The 24,158-nt window shown below is 43.6% G+C and overlaps 1 protein-coding gene across 5 annotated transcripts in view; it reads right to left on the minus strand.

The window, feature by feature from the left end:
• The window catches only part of LOC311267304 (voltage-dependent T-type calcium channel subunit alpha-1I-like), a 170,389-nt gene that overhangs the window by 128,217 nt on the left and 18,014 nt on the right, over nt 1–24,158 (minus strand). The window lies entirely within an intron of this gene.

The following is a 24,158-nucleotide window of genomic DNA, read 5'->3' on the forward strand; positions in this document are numbered from 1 at the left end:
TCTTTGCCCCGCGAGAGCAAATTGTCCTATCGTAAACTCCCTTGTCTGCATAACAGAATGCATGGCTTACTGATAACAATCACCTCTCACAATCAAGCAAACGCAGAGGGGTACTACAGCGGAGAGTAAATCAATGTCAACAGTCATTGCACATTCATTGACGATTCATTTAGCCCCATCACAGTGTTGTGGGAGAGGAAATGGCTTTCCATCTCCAACCACTTAACTCACGAATGGATTCACTTTTATCTGTGAATGTAGCTCGCATAAACACACACTCATACACGTAGATATGAATACGTTTTGCATGTTCCAGTGTATACCTGGAGATTTTGGACATTGTTATATCATGATATAAAGGTTAAAGACTTATTTATTCGTCATTTAACAAATGACAAACTTGTTCGAGTCCCTTGTGGAGCACTAAAGTGAAGGAGGTGTGATTCATTCCGAACTGTCTCGGGCATAACTGGCATAACAGTTGTAATTTTCTGGATTTTCCAGGCTGTTCTACTTGTTCTAACACTTGCCTTTACCCACTGGTCATTGTATCCACATTACTGATGATTAATTAACCAAAATCTCTTGGGGAGTACTACATTTTAAAATTAGATGCAGCTTCCTCTGGAGACATAAAAGTTTTTTTTTTTTTTTTACTACTTTTTCCACATTATGTAGTTGTGCTCCCCATTTACTATAAACATGTGTAAAGTTATTCTTCATACTCCCAACAAACTGCACTGCTAATAACAGCTAACTGCTGCCACTTGTATTTTGTTTATATATCCATGACTGCAGTTACTGTCAGTCACGCAGCTAGTCAGACTTCCAGGGGAGCGTTGGTGCAGCACTGCAGGGCCACTAGGAGAAAGAGGTGTTTCCAGGCCTGGGGCTACCTGGTTAGCATGCTAACCTCATTAGATATCTCTGCCACACAGTACCAATATGTCTTTGACATGGAGTCAACACTGCTATTTCTTCACATTCTGTTGATCATTTTTGTAAGTCTTTGAATGTTTTAAACAAAAATTCTTGCATATTTTACCTTTAAGGCCAGCATTAATTCACTGTGCAGTTTCACAGCTCGTGTAAAAAGCCAGATACTGCGGAATAACTGTTTGGAAAAGGAGTGTTGGCAAGTCTTATTGCTGGCAAGAAGTACCACATGTTATTTTAAGGATTCAGAGACAAATGAGGAATAATATAAGAGGAGCACAGAACGGCCGAAAACTCTTTTCTCTTTTTGGCTTATCCAGTGTTTACGTGCATCCAACCGGTGAGCCAGCTAGCAAGACACCCACTGGCAGCCGGAGCATAACTGAAGACATTATACTGGACTATACTATACTGGACTGCTGGTAGTACTCTTGCTCTTAACTGGCCGCCAAAGGAGGCAGCCAGGAAGAGGCAAGGAGCCAAGGAGAGGCAGGACATGTGCAGAGCTGGACATAAGGTGGGCACGATCTTGCACACATATACAGTACACACACACACACACACACTCACAGACAAGATATTATGACGATGAGACACTTGCATGATTATTTTAAGCTGCATGATCATGTGTGAATGTTTATCTTTAGTAAAACTAATGTGCTATTGGCATATGTGCGTCTTTGCAGCAAACATAAGCAGATAACTTCAAACATACATGCGTAGGTGTGATTTCCCTCATGTGCGTGCGCGCGCGCGCCAGCAAATGTGTTTGTTTGCACTAAATCCGACAGTAGGATTAAGTGCCAGTGGGAGAGCAGACTTTGTTTTTATAGGATAATGATATTAAAGGCTATTCATTACAAGCTAAGAAAATAGGACAGTGATGATTTAGTAGCTGGGATCTCTCACAGCTCCGTGATAATCCTCTGACGAGATGCTAAAGCCAGGTGGAGATATCAGAAACATTAGAAAGAGGGAAAGTCACGCACCACCCTCAGCGACACACGAGTCTCTGCCTAATAATCATGTGTTATTATACCTGTGCGTCCATTTATTATCCCAGTGCATACGAATGCGTGCCATCTCTCAAAACAGGCTATTGTTTTTGCCTTTCCAAAAAAAAAAAAAAAAAAAACAGCCTTTAAAATTAGCTTTACCATGGCAACAGCTGCTTCCTGTGGAGGCAGGAAGTTTATTCTTACTCTGCTGTGTTTTATTTCCCATGACAAAGCTTCTTAGAGAGACCCTGCAGCTATTACCAGCGACTACAATTAAGCAGGAGACAGCTTAGCAGGAACGGTTGGACGAGGGTGTTGTGTGTGTGTGTGTGTGTGTGTGTGTGTGTGTGTGTGTGTGTGTGTGTGTGTGAGGTGGGGAAAAAAAACGGCATTACTCTCAAATTTGTTTTGCATGTTTAACTTTTCTGCGCCATAAAACCGCTGCTCCTTTACTCCGACTCTCTTTTCACAGTATTCCTGCGCGCTTCCTCTCAACTGTGCTTTCCGATGACGATTGATGAATGCGTGTGTGTGTGTGCGTGTGTGTGTGTGTGTGTGACACAGAGAAAAGCGAGAAAGAGAGAGACTGCGCACGAGGCCCTCGCTGCTGTGTTGTCACGCGCGCACACACACGCACACACAAGCAAATTCACACTTCCCCAACATACACACTCTCACACATTAACACCCTTAATTGGGGTAGCGGATATACAGTCACCCATTTAGCTGCACCATGAGCTAAAGGCTGTGATGAGCCATGGAAAAACTTGCTTTCCCCCTCCCACACACACTCACTGCGACAGTCTGAGACAGACACAGGAAGAGGTTGGATGGAAAACAACAGCGCAAAAACATACTGTGGATCCACAAGGGGGTTTGGGCAACACACTCTTCATTTCAGGCGTTTCTTATTGCCAATTTGAATATAAGACAAAAAAAAAAAAAGCTGCGAAAAGCTGTATTTTCAGTCCTCGGTGGGGTGTTTACACAGAGATCAGAAATCTGATGTACAATACCCGAGGGGAGCAAGCAATGAATCTCAGTGAGTCACTGAATGAGCTCAAAAGTGAAGGCTCGAGATAAGGAATTGAAGGCTTAAGACTTACTATCATGCGAGCTTGAGTGAAAAGTGTAAAGAGGAACGTTCACTACATGTACTTTCACATGAGCAGGACACCTTTTTTCAAAGAGGACATTTTGAGATTTTAGCAGAAGGAAAAGCACAGGTGTGAGCAACAAAATGAACGATGGTCTGAATCTCATTTAGCTGCTTCAGTTTCAAGGTCCTGGTGTTGTGCATGGAGGCTCACGGTCACACTGTAAGGGCTCGCTAATCCAGCTGACAAACAAGTGAGGATGCACGCGCCGCAGCAGGTGGGTGGAAAACCCATTGCCAGTTTTGGGTAAGTTACTTCCAAAATGTAATGCATTACATATTACTAGTTACTTTCATTTGAGAGTAAGTTACTTTTCATTATTACTGTCCGTGGAGAGCAATGCGTGACACTGATTTTGAGTTACTTTCACCAACCTTAGAAGGAAGACTGCATTATGAAACGAAACAGATTAATATTGTTTCAGTACCTTGGATTTGGATTAACCTGGTCTCTGTTGCCTATAAAACTGTGTTCAGCTGGGCTTAAAGAGCAACTGAAAAAACTTGATCTGTCTGACTAGGCAGAGCAGTTTGGCCTCCAAACTGGGAGCGCCTGTTTTACTCCACTGTCCTGTCCTGGGCTTAAAACTAAACAGAAAAAGGTGGAGAGACTTACACGTTGTTGGCAGCAACATAAACAAAAACAAACATACCCACAAGCACCGAGCAGGAAGAACAGAAATTATGCCTCTTGTCCAAACAGGTTGTGGTTTTGTTTGACGAAAGAAGTTGGCAGACAGTGAGCGATCAAACATTCACATCCATTTTATGAAAAGTCCCTTTGCTTTCTTCTTCTTCATCAAAAATAATATAAATTATTGAGGGATGGACACAAATTAGTATTTTATGATGGCTTCAAAAGTACAGAGTCACCACTTTTTTCTGTCTCTTTTGCTTACCATGCTGGCAAATCTGAATTAATTACTCTCTGTTCTGGTGTCCGTACCGTTAAATGAACTGAGGGACTGAGGGACAAAAGTTAAAACATTTATATCATTATAAGCACCTTTGAACAAGCTTAAATGGGTTGCAAGAGACGAGGTGGGTCCAAATTTCAGGCAATTACGTGTTATTGGACTTAGAGAAGCATTACATTTAATCTGTTACTGGTGAAAGTAATATATAACTGTAGCGCGTTACCCCTTACACTGCCCATTGCTATAATGTCATGATATTTTATATATGGGCATTATCAGTATTTTATGTGTTTGTAGACATAGTGCCCTCATTTTCTACATTGTTATCAAAAGGTTTAAAGAGAAAGCAATCTTACGCACCATATAATCTCCATTGGCTCACATCTACTCAGTGATTTATTGTACATCCAACATGCACCATCCATCTTTTGAGTCTTTTCCCTTCTGCCAGCATTAAACTCACTAAATAGGATGACGGTTTTCACATCAGCAACAATAATTCCACATATATTTACATAACAAGCAATACTCTGTTTTTAATCTTTATTGAAATGGGCATTCTCATTGAGATTAAGATCTCTTTTTCAAGACAGACCCGAGGACAAGAAACAAAAGCAAACAGCAACAAAATAACTCCACAACAAACAAGGAATTAATAAAAAAACGTTACAAGCATCATAAAAAGCAAACAAACACATCAGCTTGCAAAGCTTTAAAATCTCCGAGGGGAGTGTAAGACTCCAGCAGTTCAAAGTTAATTCCATTTATTAGTGCGCAGTACGTGAGCCCGGTTCTGCCAACAAGAGTGCGTACATGAGGGATATCTAAGATTAAGTAATTACCGCGCTTAAGTCTCAAGATTTAAATGAGAGAGGAGATATGAGATAGTTTGGTAACTTCCACGGCGGAGCTTTGTAAATGTTAAACATGAGAAGACTGTTTGTAATAAAGCGTAGCGTGCTACGATACAGAAGGTTTAACAGTTGATGGGACAGCATGACAATACAGAATATCGCCATAATCAAGGACAGAAATAGAGGTTGACTGCACAATAGTTTTGAAGTTGGAAGTGGATAGACATCCTTTAATTCTATACAAGAAGCTTGATTTTGACATTTTTGTGGTAACCAATAAACTGTAGTGAAAATGTGCATCCATTTACACTATGTGTGTGACTAAATTCAGCTGTGTAGCTTCGCAAGGCAGCCCAAATCTACTTCTCAAGGACTCAGGACATCTGGGAAAGAAGTGATACTGTATTTGACATATTGCAGCACATAATCCTCAGTTTCTACTGGGAAAAGTTATTAAAAAGAGCCTCCCTGTAATGTTGCATTATGAGTTTTAGAAGTTATAAAGATTGGTGCTGAAAGTTGTAGGAGAAGATGAGCTATTATTTTTTTTCTTTTTCCTCAGCAAAAATACAGCAAGGTTGGAAGTGTGTCTGTGCGTGCGCGTGTGCATGCGTGTGTGCCTCTGTGTGTCAGGTGATTTGGGACAATGCTGAGCCCAGCACAGCGCTAACTGACAGCCAGGGATCTGACTGTCACGCCAACTTAACACAGCAGTGCCTGGTCTTAACATTTCTTGAATTCTTTCTCTCACGGCGTCAAAACACAGCGAAGGAAACACAATATTATCACCCGAGAACACTCACACATGTGCGCACACAGTGGCGTGTGACCGGGCTGCAAAGGGGGCAAGAACACTGAGCATATGAGGAAAACATGGGGCACATAATGCACCATTGGACCATGCAGACAGTAGCTAATGCTATTAGGATCACTTCAGGACAGGGCATCCCTTGAGAACTTAGGCTACACATCCCATACAAAAACACGACACACATCCCCGTCTCGTCAGCTATGTCAGGCAATGCTTCACTCAGTGACCTGAGACAAACCAGCTTTGACACCTATTGCGTTAGTGTTCAAAACAACACACTACTTTGTTACTGAGACCATCAGTATATTCAGTGAGAGAGTGTAATGTATTTATAAACCAGCCAGTGACGGGGGAGCTGACGCTGAATAAGATGGCTGGCTTTTTGACAGCACTATAAAATAGCTTTCTAAAATGTGATGAATGTGACTCTCGCAGAGCGGAGAGGAACATAATTCCCGCTCAGCATCTTTACCTTGCCAAGTAAACTAAATATGTCTAGTTTAATGTCATTGTAATATTTAAATATGTCAGCATAAATGGACTCGGAGCATGATAAAGCGCCTTTATTGCACAATCTTAGGTGGTTTGATGAACTTTACAGGACAGCTCAAAATATCCACTGCCTTGCGGTTGAAGTTCATCATTTATTCTACATCATTGTTTTCTGCCTTTTCAGCTTTGTCACTTGTATATCTTACAACATTATGCAAGCCTGGCCTGCACGACAAAATAAGAGCCCATGGGCTTTACTCAAACTAACCCTTGAAGGTATACTATGCAGGATTTGTTCATCAATCAAAGTTGGCCGAGAGAGACAGACATACAGTGAGAGAGAGCAGCGACAGTTGAGTGTGCTAGAGTGTGAATGAAGAGAGGGAGCGGTGTTAGCGACAACAGAGAAGAGAATCAGATTAACAAAATGTTGCTTTGCTATGCAGCTATGGTCTAAAGCACAAATAAACAGGCCCGAACCTCAGCACAACCCTGCTCTCTGCCTCTCTGCTCTGTGTGCATGTATCCCAGCCCCTTCCTCAGTCAAACAGACACACAGTCCTGCAACTCATGACACAGGCAGAGCAGAAGAGAGAGACAGCGATATAACCTGGTGGCTACGGTTTTAAACAGTCCCGACCTCACTATGTTATTGGCTAGATGTGACACACCCCCTGTCCAAAGACCGACACCCAGAAACATCCTGAATGCAGCAAAATAAGAGAATACAGGTAGAGGGTAGCCTCTCTGCAGAAACACTTCTAGTGGATCATTAGCGCTAATTGAGATATTTTTGTTTGAGTCTATACATTGTATTTTAGGGAAATCCTGCATATCAGACATAAAGACGAGGAAGAAAAAAGCTAAACTAAATCAGTGCATCCGTCTGGCTCAGCCATTGTTGTTGGAGCCAGGCACCTGCTAAAAAAGTAAACGAGGCGGAGAGCATGCTGCTGCATCAACTCTATCTGTGACAGGCTGTCAGAGGGCAGCAGGCATGGCTTCAGTCATTTGAAAGCTTTGTGGTTTGTCAGATTTTGGCAACAATCAGAGTGACAGACAGCATCAACAGCACAGACATCAGATGTCAGTGTCAATTTGCTGGTGATTTTCAGAAACAAATAAGGTGGTAATTATTAAAACATACCAAGACAAAGGTATGCTTTAAAGTGCTTTAGCTAAATCCACTGTATTTTGTTCGTAAAGTACAGTAAGTGAATGAAGCTGGGCCTCTGAAGTCCTCTCAGGTCGGAAAATTAGGTTGTCTTTATTTGACGACGTGGCATGAGACTCAACAATCAACTATCTTTCCTCAGAATTGCTTTTTGCACCTTTAAACCCAGTAACCACAGTATTATTTAACCACTGCAGTGTTGGTTGTTAACATGCAGCCGCAGTCAGACACTTAAAGGTATTTCAGTTGGTAGGTGACATATGGGTGTCAGACCCATCTCCTGCTTTCTTCCTGTCACGGTCCTGGCCATGCCTCTAGTTATTTCCCTTGTGTTCCCCTCTTCCCCTGTGTCTCTTGGGCTTTGTTCAGACTATCGGATTTGTTTCTCAGAGCAGATCTTTAAGACAGACTGTCCTGACTGTTATTTGCAGGCGAACACAACACAACGTTCCAATGCGGGAGAATAGAAATGGAGACAATTGCACTGTCAAGGTGTGGAGCAGAATTCCTCTTATGCGCCAGACAAATGCTGCTTATAACATTTCGCATTTCAAAACCACCTCCAAATGTTTTGGATCCGATTTAGCTGAAAAATTGCATTTCTTGTCCTTTTTTTTCGGTGGCAAGACTTTCTAAAAACAATCTGGAAACAGTCTGGATATGTCAAAAAAATTTGGGCTGGAAGCCTGAACAAGGCCTTGTTTCCTGTGTGTATGTGTGTGTGTGTGTGTGTGTGTGTGTGTGTGTGTGGTGGGCGTTGCTTTCTTCCTGGCACTCTCCCGGCTCCCTCCTGATTGCAGCTCATTCAACTCACCTGCTCTGCCTGCACATCTGCCTTCCATCAGCTCATCAACTCAACAGCATTTCTACCCTCCATCCACTCATCATCAGATGGTTGTTTCAGCCGCACTGGCAGCGGCGCACTTCAAGCCTCCCTAGTTTAACAATAAGTAATGCGTGTTTTGATTCCAAGTTTGTACTAATTGTCTCTACTTGTGCTCAGGATCATTCCTTATCTGCCTGCCTGCAAGCTCGCCTGCCTACCTGCCAATCTGCCTGTCGTTCCTGCCTGCCCACGCCACTCACCGCCGCTTCTCAACTCCCAGCCGTCCTCTACAAATAAAACCTTCCTAAACCTCAGCTTATCTCCTGTGTCTCTCTGCGTTTGGGTTTCTCTCTGAACACCATAAGACTTCGGGCTGTATTACCCTGACTCAACAGAATAACCAGATTGGCCCAGACATTTGTTATGGATCACAGAGCAGCCGAGTGGGCAGATTTACCCCTAATAGCCATATGCTCTGGGAAAATACAACTTCATCGGCCCTTACTGAAATCACAGTTTGCCATGTTTCTAAATAATAAAAGCGATTATAGTGCATGAATATATACTGTAGTTAAAATCGGTAATAAACCCGCATCATTATCACCAAGCTGTTGAAATTTAAAGATGCATTAAGTCATATATTTATATGATCACTGCATTAAACGACACATGGTTGAGTGCTGACTGTCAGTGCTGTTGCCTCTGAGAATCAACACCCGATTCAATGCACCTGTTTTGATATTACTAAAACTATTCAACGTCATAGAAAACCTTTCGAAGCTGCTCCTGGCAGAGAAATTGATACAAGCCAATGCTGTCCAGTGCAAAAGTGAACTGAGCCAGACGAGCTCCCAATACACGTGGAAAAAAACCCCAATCATTTACAAATGTATGTAATTAAAGGTGTTATTGATAACATTCAGCCGCTAAATGTGTCACTCCATCTCCCCCTTCCATTGCATTCACGCCACAACACCGCTGTTATTCGTATGCTCCCTCAAGTGGTGGCCAGTTTGTCCACTACCTAACGTTGCTAACGCTAGCTCACGTTAAACCTCGCTAATGCTAGTTAGCTAATGTAAGGGCAGTACGCCATGCTGGGTGCATACTGTAGAACTCATCCTCACGTTTTTTTCCCCCAAACTGGCAACTACCAGGACTGTTGATGCTGACTGCTGGTTGAAGAAACACCAATATGCGAAAATGTTAAATTTCATGTGTACATTTTCGTTCATATGTGAAAAAATTTGGACAAATCCCTTTTGAAAATGACCCATTCACGTGGGACATTATGTTAAAACTTTAGTTCACATATGGAAATAGCCATGACATTGTAAAATATTGAATTCTCAACTGAAACTGTGGCTTTTACATGTGAAAAGGCAAAACGTTCACAGAAGAGTCAAACATTAAACAACAGAGAGACTTCACTGTTCATCTCTTTTCTCTTGAAAGAGTCAGAATGCATTGTTCATCCAATGTGCCCTCATGCTTTCATGTGTCGACAGAACGTAAACATCCTGTCAGTCGAGACAAAGTTTTTGTAAACTAGTAATGGAAGTAATGGAACTGACAGCTACCAGTTCTGACTCCGTTGTCAAATACAGAGTTTTTGGTCTTCAGAGCAATTAAGTTTATGATCTGAGCAATGGATGAAAGATTGGATTCTTCTTTAATCTCCCATCTTCCCTTTGGAATTTTAAATTCCCAGCTTCCATTTCAGTTTCTTAATCTGTCTCGACTTCTACCCATCCTCTCCCTCCACTTTATCTCTTCTTCCTCTCCCCTCTGCTGCCCCTCTCCCTTGATCTCATTTTCCTCCCATTTCTCTTTGCACTTGTTCTACTCCTCTACCTCTTCTTTAACTCTCTATCTCGGCCATTCAGTCTCTCTCTTTCTATGATGATGATGATGATGATGATCCTGAGCTCTGTGTCAGAAATCATCTTTAAAGAGTGCGGCTGCCAGTCAATTACGCTGAAGCAGTGGCCCCATCAGCTTAATCTGTTTTAACAGCATTAGCTTTTGCCAAGCAGCCGAGACCATCCTGGAGCGTGCAGTTTGAGTAGATATGGGGTGCACCTTTGTGTCTTTAGGTCAAGTGAGTCCTCTGATGTGTAAATCCTCATCAACACCGTGACATACTGATACAAATACAGTGCTTTGCAAAATGATGAGCATTATTGTCATGCTAACAGCTCTCAGAGATAAGGGTCATGCTAAAGTTCAAGTGTAATAATATGAATTCCTTGGGTGGCAGGACGACAGACAGGCTGAGAAATGAGCCGAAGAGAAGCGAGTGGAGGCTAAGACCTGCAAATTGGATCATGGCTCACTGAACAGGGAATGGAGGCTAGACACTAAAGACCACAAACAGCTCTGTTAAGAAGAGACTATATGGGACGAGCTAAACAACAGTGCTGTTAACCTGCTGACCTCACTTTTTATTTCCACATTATTTTTTTTAAATGCACAACATGTACAGTAATTTCAGTCGCTGGCGGTCGTGAGGTAGCGTCTGATCATGGGAGTTGCTGTCTTTATTATTAGAGATACACCACTGGTGATGAAAATCTATCTGACATGACTCAGGTGAAAATGTTCATGGATGAGGTGATGCATTAAGGTTTTATTACTCACATTACATTCAGTCAAATTCACTGACTTCCTTCCTCACTCTTCAATGTATCATCTGTTGTCCTCCCGTACGTTTACCTTGAACTCTGTTTCCATTTAGCTTGTAGACTAAAGCAGCTTTATCTCCGAGGCTACAGATGATACAGATTTCAGTTTCTGATTTCTGAATACCCAGTCTCCTCTGATTGGTCAGCTCGAGCCAGAGCCTGAGCCAGCACCGCTAACAACAACAGAGCAGCTGCGCTAAATCAACTCTTATGTGCCAAACTATATACATTATGCAAATGTATGACATGGTGATGTAGTGTGATGTCACAAAGTCACAGAATAAAAGGCGGGAATGTTTCGAAAACCCTGAATAAATCAAGCGCACAGCAACGCGTTATCAACTAAAAGTAGATTTCCATACATGATTTCAAAAAGTGAAAAGTGGAGTCCAATGGAAAATGGATAATCAATCAAGACTACGGAATCTGTGAAGCTCTGCTGAAGCCTGATTACGATCCATTCATTGAATCAGGTGTGTTGGTGCAGGGAACATCGAGACCAGTATGGAAGAACATTGATGGATTACGTCATTATCCGACGTTGGATCGGATCCGTCCCGAGTCTACTTCCTGGTTTGGATTCAACATGATCCGCCACACCACTCTCGTAAGTGTGATCACAAATTTGGTAAGCGTTGGAATCAACCTGAAAACAAACACTTTTCAGATACAAGGATGTGCTTTCACAACATGTTTTTATCCCGTTCAACATGATTCATAATGAGTGTTGAGGACTGCAGAGAACAGGAAGCAGAATTGACACCGCGGGTGATCCACACAAGAAAAACTCAACTCCTGTCACAGTCTGGTTATCACTACATTTATTATCATCTCTGATGTGTTGGTTTGTGTGCTTGTGTGTCAGTGTAAGTGATGTGGGAGGGGGGTTTGCGCGTGCACACACTCCTGTGTGTTATTGACTGATTTATAACAGGCTCCCCCAGCTTCCCGACACAAATCCATATCGGCGAGGGAGGGGACGTCCAATAATGCCGCCAATGATTTACTATTAGAGCTCTGGCTGTCATTCTTTCACCCTGATAAATGACATACGTTTCCCTCAGGCTGCCCGACCGGGTGTGAGGCAGAGAGAGCTCATACTTGTAGGCGGGCCAAATAAAACGAACGGTCAATCTTATAGGCCGACGTGCAAGTGCATCAACTGCGGCCTGTCGGCTCCGGTGAGTGTGTGTTGTCAGCTCCAAACCAGATGGAGTGTAGTTGCCTGCTCTTTCCTGACTGCAGTGGAGGTGGCGGAGGGACGGAGGACGATCAATTCATATTAGGGACACGCTGCTGCACGGCTGCAGGTGTTCCTATAATATGCGCTGAGTGCATGCGTGTTTCTGCGTGTAAGATCCTGCCTTCAATCAGATTTAGTGCTTTTCCTTCCACTTCCTCTGCTTCACACACACACACGCACACACACGATCTGGCTAGGTAGCTGGTAAGTAACGGTAATGAGGACAGTGGGTGCTATCGTTGTCACAGGTGTTCCTTAATTGACTAGAAGCACCATTATCCTCCTAATTTGAAACACAAGAGCAGCGCCGTGACTCCATTCGAGAGGGTGTGTGATTCACTTTAAGTGTGAAGCCTTCAGTCTGCCTCACTTGAAGTTGAACTTAGAGTAACTTGTCAGCCATGTAGCCGTTTGAATGGCTGCCTGCGAGGGGGCTGCGAGTCTATTCTGTTCTCGTCTGTTCCGTTTTGTTGGATCCTATTCGGATTTACCTAAAAGCGTCATCGCCTCGAGATCAAAGGGACGAAATCAGTTTTGTTTATCGTGGGTTTTACAAGGGGAAACAAGAAGGGGAGGGGGAGGAAGGAAGGAAGAGGAAGCTGATGGAGGAGGAGGAGAAGCGAGGACAGATCCATTCCTCTTTTTCTCCTCTGTGGGGCAAAAAGCGTCGAGTTGAACATCTGTCAGCACTCCTTATCTCCTCTCCCTCTGTCTCTTCACCATCTCTTCCTCTCCGTTTAGAAATCTCTTTCCCCGCTGCTTTCATGCCCTGACAGGAAGCTGCCATCCAAAGTTTGAAAACTCGGGGAGCGATGGCGTGAGGTGACGTGCATGCGTGCGTGTGTGTGTGTGTGTGTGCCGGCGTGTGTTTTGCGCAGAACTTTGTGTCTGTGTGCGAGAGAGAGAGAGAGAGAGAGAGAGCAGGAGACAAAGAGAGAGAGAGGGAGCAGACAAAAGCCTTGATATCAAGCCCGAGGAGACAAGCCCGAGAGATGAGAGCTGCCTTGACAGCGCACGTATGTGAGCGCATGTCCATGTGAATGCATGTGAGGTTTCATTAGCCTGTGCATAATTCCTGCGCTAAGTCACAGTGTGCGTCTGCCAGAGTGTGTTTATGCTTGCATGTATGTGTTTGAGTGCTTTGCATGCAGCGTATGTGATTAGTCATAACTCCAGTGCAATCTGAAGCAAGAGAAAGAAACAGTTATGATGAGGAAAAGAAATGCAGACGGAGACATGAGCATGGAGGCTAACTCTCTTTTAGCACAGAGGTTTGACAGGCTACTAGAGACATCACACAACACATTAAAGTGTATCCACCAGAATCCACAGGGCACGTCCGCTTTGTTCTCTGGCCATCACGCGACCGCCGGAGCAGATCGTGGCCATTCGAGACAGTGCTCCACCAGTCGCGTCCCAGAGGCAGCTCTCCGCTCTGCTCCACAGAGAATACGCACCTACGTGTGGATTTTGACGGAAGCGGACAGAAAACCGCATCGAGCTGCACACAGCAGATCGAGCCAGGCAGGAAGTCAGACACAGGAGCGGCACAGAGCATCCAGTCAGCTTTCAAAATAAAACTCCACGTGCTTGGGATGTGCAGTGCAACAAAGTCGGAAATAACAACGATAAACACAAAGAGACAAAGAGAAATCATTTTGGGTGTCATGGCGTCGATCTTTATATATAGCCAATGGTCTAAACCTAACCAGCCCTTAACCACGACGATCCCAAACATAGAGATTCAACATGTCCCTTGTTTACCGAAACGCACAAACACCGACTTTTATTCTGCACGTGGGCGACTGACTGAAGAGACAAGGGGTCATACAGGGGACAGGCTGGAGCAAAAAGCACCGGGGAAAAATGTGGATGAAAGGGGGTGAAGATAAGTTCGAGCTCTGGACGAAATATGTGGGGGAGAGGGGACTAAATCGAGCAAGACAGAAGCAGAGAGAGACAACGTAGCAAGAGGAAAGGCTGTTCAACGGGAGACAGAAAGAAGGCAGGAGATGAGTGGATATGTCAGAGAGATGAGGAGGAAAAAACAGACGGACAGGGCAGGAAAGAGGGAAGACAGAGAGAAGAGAGAGAAAACTGAGGGAGCTGAAGTGTTTCAGGACAGTCGAGGCGTGCGAAAAAGAAGTGTAGGGAAGCATATTAAAGCGCACGCTCACACGCACTCGCGGAGAAACATACAGCACTTTAAAGAGAATATGTGATAATGTATGGATGTGTAATGCTGATGCACGCACACACACACACACACACACACACACACACACACTGGCGGGCATTCTTTCAAACAAACACCAAAGCCGAAATCTTCATCCGTCCACTTCTCCTCTTCTTTTCTCTCTTCGCACCTTCTTCTTCTTCTTCTTCTTCTTCTTCTTCTTCTTCTGAAACCTTCGAGCTCCGAGGAAGCCAAGCAGCTTCCTAATTACCTCATTTGCATAAACATGCACAGTGTGCGAGCGAGAGGGAGGGAGCTGGGTTTTGGAGAGCCAAAGAGAAGAAGAAGAGGAAGAGGAGGGGGGGCAGAGCTTCACCTGGAGAAAAGAGGAGGGAGTCAGGTAGAGAGATGTCATTTTGGAAATAGAAAAGAGATTGCAGCGAAAGTACGACGCTTGCCGACAGTGAGGAATCCGTCACAACTCGTCCTCCTGATATCCTGCTCTCTCACCCCTCTTTGTGTGCCCTCTCCTTTCTCCATCCTCCTTTTCTTCCCCTTCTTTAGAATCGGCCGCGTGTTATTCATTCTCCGCCTCCCTTTCACCGTACTGCAGGTAGCCTAATGCCAACAGCCATTACTCTCCTCCTCTCCCACATCACGTCCCTCGCTCTCCTCCTCCTCCACTTTCGGCGCCGTCCTTACCATCATTTCCTCCCCATCTCTCACATTCCTCCCTCTCGATCTCGCCCTCTCTTTTCTTCTTCCTCTCCTCCTTTTTTCTCACAGAGTGCTGTGTCAGGTCTTTTCACCCTCAGCAGTGTGAAATGAGATTTGAATATGGCTCTTGGAGCGTTTGTGGCTCGCCTGCATCGCCAGCCCCCATCCACACACACACACACATACAGTACACACAAAGGGAGGACCACTCGTAAAGATAAAGGATTGTGACGCTACTTGAGTGCATACTCACATGTCAAGGGAGAGGAGTGGGAGAGGGAGTGGATGATGGGAGGAAGCTGGAGGAGACAGGGAGGGTGGTGAAGGTGAGGAGACAGGAGAGGAAATGCAGAAAGGCCCACGTGAAGGGATCAGCCAGAGAGGAAAACTGAGATGGATGAAGATGAAACACAGGCAGAGCTGGAGAGAGTAAGATATTTTCATTAAAATGTGGCAGCCTTTTTTTCGCATTTTGATTGGAAACCCTCCACTCAGAGAGAAAAAAGAGGGAAGAATCGAGAAGAGAGCCGAACTGAGCCGAGCATAAAGCGGCCGTGAAGTGTCAAGTGCCGGCCACCTCTCCAGAGACGAACACGGGAGAGATAAGAAGGTCTCAGCATGTGCTTCGAGTGTGTCCGCTTTATGTTGTGTAATAGTATACTTACCAAAAACACGAAACGTTGCCAGATTACGTCACATTTTGAGAGTATAATTTCTCATAATTGGCCGCAAACTAACTGCTGTGAGATACACAGAAGCGTCCGGTTTCATTTCAGCCCCACGGTTTTAGCCTCTCTCACATCGGCACGCAAATGCTTTTGTTACAGAGGAAGAAAGATCCAGACCAGGGCTGCCCAAACCTTTTCTCTTGGAAGGCCAAAACTGACACTCAATGGTGGACCGCGGGCCAAAAGCAAAGACCTGTTGCGTTGTGTTGCTATGATGCAAAAATGGTTTTATACAGAAGCCAAGTGAGGGAAGTGTGAAAATGAATTGTGGTGATCCATTTGCTAACTCTGATCCGAAACAGGTGAACAAAATGTCGATCAGCATAATTTTTCAATGCTTTGCTAGAAATATCTGGCACTTTGGAAAATATGGCATTCACTTAAAATGGATATAGTCCATAAAGTTCAACTAAAACCACTAAACTGCAACTGTGTTAAGTGTGTTTCTCTCTGCTGTTGTCTCTCAAACAGAACCGGTCTGAGATTAAGTTAACTAATGTATAGCTAATGTCAGCTATCACAGCTAACGTAAAGTTGCCTGTGGAAAACAAGGGCAGAAATAATTTGTAATGTCTAGGATCTATTTTTCAGTGGCAATGTTTCCTTTTTCAGTTCAGGTTTTGCTTTCAAGGCCACATTTTAATGTCACTGTTCTGTCTCCATAGTAATGCTGTTGTTGAGTACCACAGCATAGCATGTCACAAGAGTCAGTGAGTGGTTTGCGAGGGGTCTGACAGGAACAACCAGGCGTTCTTTGACCTGAACGCTCTGCAGGGGGATGGAGTGATGGAGAGAGAGCAGCTGACAGTGGAACAGGGAGAACTAAACTTTATCCACTGCTCCTGGTCTCCCTTTATGCTTCTGTTATTATTTTGTTCCCTTGCTTGCACCAAAATGTTGGCTTCAGCTGCTCTGCGTGTTGTAGGCTACTTTAGCAGGGGAGCGAGCAGAGGGAAATGGCTGTGACACGCACACATGCATACAACACATCTACAAGAGCCTGACATTTAATTGTGGATGTGGCAAAAAAGAGCCTTCTTAGTCTGTTTAAGAAGTGCATTAATTAAAAAAAAAAAAAAAAAAAGGAGCCACGTGTTAATTTTTAATTGCATCAATCACATTTGGCTGCATATCTCTCAAAGCAGCACTCCTGCCTTCTGGGGCTCCATGACAACCACAGCGTGCATTAAAAGACTTTGTTACCCTGGGCTGATTTATCAAGAATATGAGTTATTTAATCTAATGTGAGTTAAAAACTGGTGGAATCAGGGGCGGACTAAGGGTGTTAGAGGGGCTGGGGCACCACATGTATGCGGGGGAAGGGGGGTGTTGGTGGGGGTGGCTATTTTTATTGTGAAGAAAAGGCACTTCGCCACGTTGTGTCCACTGGAAGGGCACAGGGGCATCCGCGATCTGCTCCGGCAACTGCAGTGCGTCAGTTTTTTGTGTTTTCCCATAAAAAGAAATTGAAGTCAATGGCCACAACGCGCAATCATTTTGCGTAATCATTTTGTGGCCGTAAACATTTTAACGCGTGGTGTAGTAAAGGAAGAGTGTAGAGCTCGGCAAAGCAGTCTGCAGCCACAGTACGGTGGGAAAGCCAACTTTTTCACGCTATCATTAAATATTTAACCGTCTCCTCGCTTCACTGTTTCTCCTTCTCCGAGGTTATTCTGAGGGATGCTAAAGGATTCCTTTACTGTCAAATCAACAACAATGCTCCTGCACAAATCTAAGCCAAACGGCCCACTTTATGATCAAGACGTACTTTGAAAACTTCAGCTTTCTGAAGGACGTTAATTAGCACAGGATTACTCGAGAGGACACAAGCTCAAAAAAACCCAAATTCTAAAATCTGTCTCCTACCTAAAAGCTTCCTTTGCCACTGGGAAAAGACTCTGGTTTTGCCCGGCTGATTTTTAATCTGAGTTGACGTGATGTGGTTATCTACCCTTGGTGCTGAGGTCATGTTGGTGTTAATGTGGCACGCAGGTGCGATGCGATGGAAGTATAGGGTAGTCCTGTCAGCAACAAATGGACTTTAGTGCTCCCATCTGCCCCCGAGCCTCCACCTCACATTACTCTTATTTACATGCGCTGATTTATTTACATTTGCTCTCCCCTTCTCTCTCTCTCCAGCTCTCGAATGATTACTGTAAATGTCCCTCTTGGTTTTGTTCCCCTCTCTCTCCTCTCTCTCTCTCAGCTCTTAGCAGTATCTACCTCTCACCTCATTCTTCTTCGTCTCTCTCTCTCTCACCGCCAGTGTCTTCTCTCATTAGCGATCTTATTCGTCTTTCTCTGCCAAATGTTGCTTTTCAATTAAGAATCTACTGAATGGTAAGTTTCCCAGAATCAGCTCTCAGTAGGTGTCTACCTCAGTTCCTTTATTTAAAATGGACCGTCTCCGTCATTACTAGAATATTGCCCGATTAATCACGATTAACACCTCCAACAATCGTTGATTTATAAAGTAATAATCTTTCCAGCGACGTCTTGTTACAATGATTTCTCCTACGGTATGACTCACAAACCAAAGCGCTTCTTTATGAGCGTCACAATTTTTAACCGAAGACACATAATGGGGAAGTCAAAAAGCCAGAAACGTATTTTATAGATCTGGTATCATTATGATAAACGGCACTGCGTGGCCGTCCAGCTGCTGTCTGACTCCCTGGTCGAAGAGAACTTATGACTCCATGAGACTTTAATGGCTACGCAATCAATCAAACGAACAAGCAGACAAACAAATTAATTTGAGATTTCTATCTGTCTATAGCTGTTGACGTAGCCTTTTAAGACGGTGAAAAACTGCCCGTCCCCGTCCCTCATGTTAGCTAGCTTACAGAATACTCTCTCTGATGCTAGGCTACTTTAGCCTCAGCTGTCAACATGGCCAGAGTTGGAGTGGTTTTCCCTCCTTTAATACTTGTTCTGTGCCACGGTGACGGCCATCTTGGTGGAAGCAGTTCACTGAACAGTTATAAACAAAACTAAACTACCATTTCTCCAACAAACGAACCATTTACTACCATTTACTGTATATATATGTTTTTGTTTTTTTTCTAAATAAGGTCCAGTTGCCTGTATTTAACTGTTTCCTTCAATGGTTTCACGTTTTCAGCCTGCTGCCCATGCAGGTATTTGTCTATAGCTGAATATAATTAGCCTTCTGTCCGGGATCGCTCTATCTCGCCACACAGCTTTGATAATGCAGAACAAAACATCTCCATCTCTTCCCGCAGACAAAAGTTAGATTGTCTTGCTAATTAGCTGAAGCAGATAAATCAGCTAAAATGCTAATCCTAGTAAATCCACGGCGTTGTTATCTCTTCTTTCAGCTCCTTGCAGGGGCAGGTAGCAGGAAGCTGTAGGCTTCCAGGAGGAGACTGAAGGTCAAGCTGAGGTGGAGGAGAGAGGGAGAAACAGAGAGAAGCCGAGCAGAGATGGAGATGAAGGATCGCAGAGTCTCACGAGAGAGAAGGATCAAAGGCAGTGTGCCACATCGTGGAGTGAAAGAATACTCTAGATGTAAGAGGCGGGGGGATTGGGAAAGCTCCGAAGAGGGGCGGCTGGCGCTCGGCTCGAAGTGATGTTAGAGGCTTCAGAAGCAGTTATCACCAGAGGTCTGTTCAATGAGCTTTATGTCACTGACACTTGCACAGAGGGTTGTGAATCCTGCTGAAATGCTTTGTCTCCGATGGAGTCCAGTGAAAACAGGCGTCGACTTATCCGTAAAACGAACGGTAAAATAAAAGAGAGCACAGTTATCCCGGCAGGAAAATATCATTTTAATATTTACACTTTGATTTGCGCTCAAAGCAGTGAACCACATTTCCTCATGCCGCCGATGATGAAGTAGACACAGAATTTGTGTGTTTTGCGTTCTTTTAAAGACGGAGCCATGAATAAAAGAACAGGAGGGCACAAGTAAATGAACAGCGTGTTGCTTTCCTCCGTTGCTATTCATTCAGGACTCGTCCATTGTTAATTTACAATGCACCGCCTAGAACATGAAATTGTCTTTAGGCAGATTTATGTCTTTATATTATGTGTAACATGTAGATTTCATCCGTCCCCTCTACTTATAATAATGCCATCTAACTTTTGACGAAACCACAAGTGTTGATGTAAAAGACTGTTTCATGCTCAGGTGCTCATTTAGATGAATCATCCTTGTCCCACTTGCTGTGTGTGCGTGTTACATAACTTCAGTAACAGAAAAGCTGCTGTGGATATTCAAGTAGAAAGACTCAAATAACCCAAAAAAACACCCCAAAAACAGAGTGTTTCTGCAGTGCCGAGGAGCTGAACAATTTAGGCCTACACAATTATTCCAGCTCATCGCTGTCCAATTGACCAAACGACAGCAGTGTGCAAAAGACGGAGGAGCAGACCATCACGAAACGTAAAGTCTAGTGGTAATGAACTATGTTTAACTACTACAAACTCCACGAAGAACAGAGGGAGAGATTAGAAGGACTTGAATGATGAAAGAAACTGCCAGTAAAAGTAGATAAAAAAAGATGGCATCTGTTTTCAAAGCGGCATTTTCTTTGATTTATTAAGTTGAAGCAATTCAGCCGAGGAGTCCCCTGAGCTTAAAACTCTTGAGTATCTTACAAGAAACAAATCTAATTAAAAAAAAAAGCGAAGTAGATAATTTTTGGGAAATTATAATTAATCATTCATTCATATATTTTACATCTTCAACCCTTGTTGTTTTTACCTGAATAAGTCCTGTTGGTTCTTAGTCATGATAATAAAAGTATGACGGTCAACTAGAAAGACAAGTTATTAGAAATTGAAAAAAAGGAAAGACAGAAGAGAATTTACATACAATGTTGGGAGAGCGGTTGTAAGAAAAAGAAAAAGGTAGACTGAAGGGAGAGATAGTGTGACAGCCGGCAGAGAGGCCGTTCTACACTGTCAGGCAGCGGCTCCCTCAGGAGTGGTTAAATGCATTAGGGCTGTCCGCTGGGAAGCAGCGAAGTGATTAGCTGTACTTCAGCTTCAAGACCGAAGCTAGTCGAGATTCAGGGCACACATCCACACAGATACACACAAACACCTTATAATGCACATGTGGATGCGCTGATTAGATTTCATTAGTTAATAGACTGATAAGACGGCACTTGACGTTCTTGACAATTAGGACTGAAAGTGGGCTAACACACACACACGCACACACACATATACAGTATGAGATTGCATTATTGAACTGAATAACAGCAACAAGAATTAATAATATGAACCACACATTAGAGGCTCTTAAGCTCGGAGTTGAGCGATCCCTCCAGGATGTTGCGACGTCGTGATCACAAAAATGTAATTGATTTGAAAATGCAAATTCAACAGATGATGCCCCTGTTGATGATTGGTCACAAATCTGACCAATCATCGTAGTTTCCTGCAAGTTCCACCAATCACAGCAGTCCCCTGCGCAAACACATAGCCATACATGTACAGGATGTGAAGATGGAGACACGAAGGGAAGTGTTTGTGTGATAAAGACAATAAGTAAGAAACAAAGAGACTCAAATAAAATGTTTGAATCCGATGTGGAAGCGTTATTAAAAAAATATCGATTGGGAAGTCTAATGAAATCAGAGATAGAGAGCATGTGTGTGAGAGAGAGGTCGATGAGCGGCAGAATATTTGTAATTCTGAGCCACGAAGCGCAATAAATGTTTTGTTGAGTTCTCTGCTGACCAGTAAAATTTTGTTCATGAAAGTTATGAAAATAGAAACAGGCATTGACGGGTTACACACAACATATTCTGTGCACCCCTTCAAGAAGCTCAACCTTGGACAACCCAGACTATCTCCCTCATCCAAGTCAGATAAGTTATTCCAACAGTAAAAACTCTTGAAGACATCTTAAACCAGGCATAAACATATGCAGATATGCGCGTCTGGCTAGAAAAAGATCAATTGGAATATCAATATTGAGAACATGGAGTCGCCTCAAAGTGATAAAGCCAAAGACAGGAGTAAGAGCTCTCAGCATCGCAGCCGCATTATCATAAATACATACGACATTCATTATTAATCACCATATTGTCTGTTGCATACTATCTCACCAAGCACTCTGCGCCCAGGCTAGTCTGGAGCGCGTGGGCGTGTGCTCTGCGTGCCCTGTAAGTAATCCATGGATGGCTGTAGGCAAAACAGCATCCAAAATTCAATTATCCCAGAGTTGGCAGAGAAAACTGTTGAGCAATGACCTTAGATAAATGTCAAACTAAATGTATGCAGTTTAATTTTACATAATATTGAAATCTCCCACAAGACCAAATTCATCACGGAGCCTATTTGTCAAAGAGCTCGTGGTAGCTGAGTGGACTAATGTATGCGTGCTGTAAATATGACATCATTGTCTTGCACGTCAGTGACCACTACTACTATACACTACCTGATGCAGCAGAAACACACGCAGATGTTACGAAGCATTGTGGCTTTGGTTTTAAAATGTCTTTCGCCGGTACCTTGTGAAAATGTCCAGTTCACGTGTGACATTATTTCGTTTTTCCCACGTTGAAATGTTCGTTCGCATTTGAAATAGCATCCTGTTGCAGTCCTCTAAGAAGAAAATAACTTGAAATCTTTACCTAAATGCTAAATATATGATAATAATCCATAATTAAAAAGCCATTCACTCCTCTTGCGGAGGGTTAGGGTTGGTTGTCACGTGTCGACATGCTGGCCAGCAGCCTGGATTTGTAACACCCTGCTATCGACTCCTCCTGTCCACCAGGCTGCCAGCGAGGGGTGCGTGATCGGCTCAGCTGACTGATCGCTGTAGGTGTCGGACCATTCAGAGAGTCCCCATGCACGCGAACACACACAGGGAAGGATTTATGTACAAACATGTCAAAGAAATTCTCAAAATGCACACACATAATCCAGTGTGACTGCGTCCAATCATCCACAAAGAGCGGAGATGAAATACCCTTTGAAGTTTCCCAAAGGCGCACATTAGGGCCCTATATGTCATGCATATGAAACATCATGGTGGCAGCAACACATGCACAGAAAGGCTGACATGTGATGATACTACGAATGTGTGCACGACGAGGTAAATGGTTGAAACGCCGTGTCACCAGTGCGTGAAATCACCTCGGTTGGTCCTGATTGCAGAAGTGTGAGTCAAAAGTGAAAACGTCTCGTCTGCACGCGTTTGTGTAAGTTACCGGATTGTTCATGAAAGTCTTCCTGCGTGTTTTTATCACTAGAAGAAGACTTTTCCGCCTTGAACGCATGGTTGTAATGTGTCTCAGATTATAATGGGTATAAGGAGACACGCAAGGCACACAGTGTACAAACACACACACACAATCACAAACACCATCGTCGAGCCCCACAATGAAAAGCCCGACGACGCAATTATCAAAGGCATGATTCACCTGCTGATCTTCAAAGGTCTCCCCTCATTTCAATACGTGTCTCATTTCTCTCCCCCTCTGCAGCTCAACCTCTCACTCCCTCTGTCATATCTGACGTCTCTCTCTCTCTCTTTCTCTGTCTCACAATCTGTGCCATCTTTGCTCCTTCCCCCCTTTTGTCTTTGGCTTGCCTCTCTCAGTGCGATTGCTTTCTGCACCTCGGTAGGTTTTTGCTTTTCAATAAGCAGCAGACTCATGACATTAATAATGTTGCCGGCGTTTGCTCATTAAAACGAGAGGTTGGTACTGATGCCTTCCTCTGTCTTAGTAGTTAAAGTTAGAGCCACCCTGTGCTGCATCTTCCTGCTGCGGCGCCGTGTTATTTTCTTCTCCTGGCTTTACCTGTGAATCTGCCATTGATGAAGCACCATCCTTCGAAAAAAAATAGAAAGTTTACCTTGAGACAGATTTTTGATTTTTTTTCCTGTGTATTTTTCTGAACAGTTTGAATGTCAGCGTGTCAAATACTGATTGATTGACTCGTCATTTTGAAAAGCAGTCCGCAGGTCTAAGATTGCACTCCCGTTCATTATTCATTCATTATAGCTAGTTTAAAAACAAATTATCCGAAAAATCATTACAGCAGAAGCAGAGATATCACCTTTTCTTGCTCCCTCTCAAAACCTGGTGTCCATATTACCCACAATGCAACTCAACCACTGAGCGATGTCACAGGAGGCATTTTATCAGATTACATGCCGCTTCCTCTGGAGCCACAAAAAGCTGGATACTGATTTTTTTTCACATGTGTAGTCATGCTCCCCAAGACCTGTCAACGTACTTTAATGTGTCAAATTGGTGGAGTTACCCTTTTTAAGAGGTGAACCCATTCAGTGCCAGCAGGGGGCAATAATAATGGGAGCGATAAATGCGCGCAATTTAAAGAGCCAGAGAGGTCATGTTCGTAGGAGCTTGGGGACGGCCAGTGGTGTGGAAGGAGTGACTTTAAATTAAACTAAGATCCTTAACTACGCAAGTCGTTTTGAAAATGTTATGATGAT

The sequence above is a fragment of the Pagrus pagrus genome (genome assembly GCF_965226575.1).
Source record: "Pagrus pagrus genome assembly, chromosome: 13".
Lineage (NCBI taxonomy): Eukaryota > Metazoa > Chordata > Actinopteri > Spariformes > Sparidae > Pagrus > Pagrus pagrus.